General features: G+C 44.3%; 1 protein-coding gene across 1 annotated transcript in view; it reads left to right on the top strand.

Moving 5' to 3' along the window:
- The window catches only part of Sar1b (secretion associated Ras related GTPase 1B), a 29,687-nt gene that overhangs the window by 18,954 nt on the left and 9,620 nt on the right, over window positions 1-1,113 (top strand). The gene's annotated exons all lie outside the window — the stretch shown is intronic.

Here is a 1,113-nt window from a genome sequence, read left to right as displayed (position 1 = left end):
TAGTATATGATGCAGTTATTTGACCTATTCCTAAAATACTATAGTAAATAAGAGACTCTCAGGGAGTATATTTAGATCTTAAAGTAATACTCAAGACTTTTTTTTTTTTTTTTAATCAGTAATTCTTTCTGTAGCTAGAGAAATCATAAAAGTATCTTAGAAACTGTGACAGGACAGATAGCCAAATAGCTCAGTGGATTAAAGCACCTGCAAGCAGGCACAGGGCGGGAGGTTCAATCCCCGGAACTGCTGTGCCGGCCCCACCCCCAGGGCCAGCTCCCATGGCAATTGATACTGAGCATGGTGGCGCACATCTGTAATCCCAGCTTTTGGGAGGCTGTAACCAGGCGGATCACTATGAGTCCAATCTAGTAGTGAGACCCTGAACACCCTGTAGACCCTTCCCTAAAATACAAAGAAAGAAAAAAGAAATTGTGACAGGATAGGCAGTCTTGTCTTTTTTGTTTGCTTGTTTGGTTGGTTTTTGTAATATTATTTATTTATGGATACAGGGTCTTGCTATATCTCCCTACTGCTGGGATTATAGGCATGCGCTACCACACCCAGTTTCAGTGGCCCACTTGGCCCGCCTGGAGTTCTGGGGCTGGCAGTGCAGGCAGTACTGGGGATCAAACTCAGGTCCTTGAGCTTGCCAGGCATGTGCTTATGCCACTGAGCTATCTCCCAAGCTCTGATTGCCTTGTTTACATAACAGGAATTTTTTTCAAATTTTAAAACCATAGCCTTTTAATTATTAATTTAGTAGACAGATTATGGTTTTACAGATCACTGCTGCTCTGCTTACTCACCACTTACTGTGCTTTTCCTGACAAGCTCAACAACAGGTAGTAGAAATGTCTTGGCGGGGCTGGGGATATAGCTCAGAAGTGGAGTGCTTGTCAGCATGCGTGACCCTGGGTTCAATCCATAGCACCTCAGTATAAATAAATAAATACAACTCTTGAGTGTGGTGGCACACACTTGTGATCCCACACTGGGGTGGCTACCGCAGGAGCATTGCCTGAGTTCAAGGTCAGCTTGGGCGACTGTCTTAGTTACTCTTCTCTCGTTGCTGGGACAAATACCCGACACCCAAAATGAAGGAAGGAAAGG

The sequence above is a fragment of the Octodon degus genome, unplaced genomic scaffold, assembly GCF_000260255.1.
Source record: "Octodon degus isolate 3935 unplaced genomic scaffold, OctDeg1.0 scaffold00029, whole genome shotgun sequence".
Lineage (NCBI taxonomy): Eukaryota > Metazoa > Chordata > Mammalia > Rodentia > Octodontidae > Octodon > Octodon degus.
Note: the sequence above shows the minus strand (reverse complement) of the source record. Positions and strands in the feature narration are given on the sequence as shown.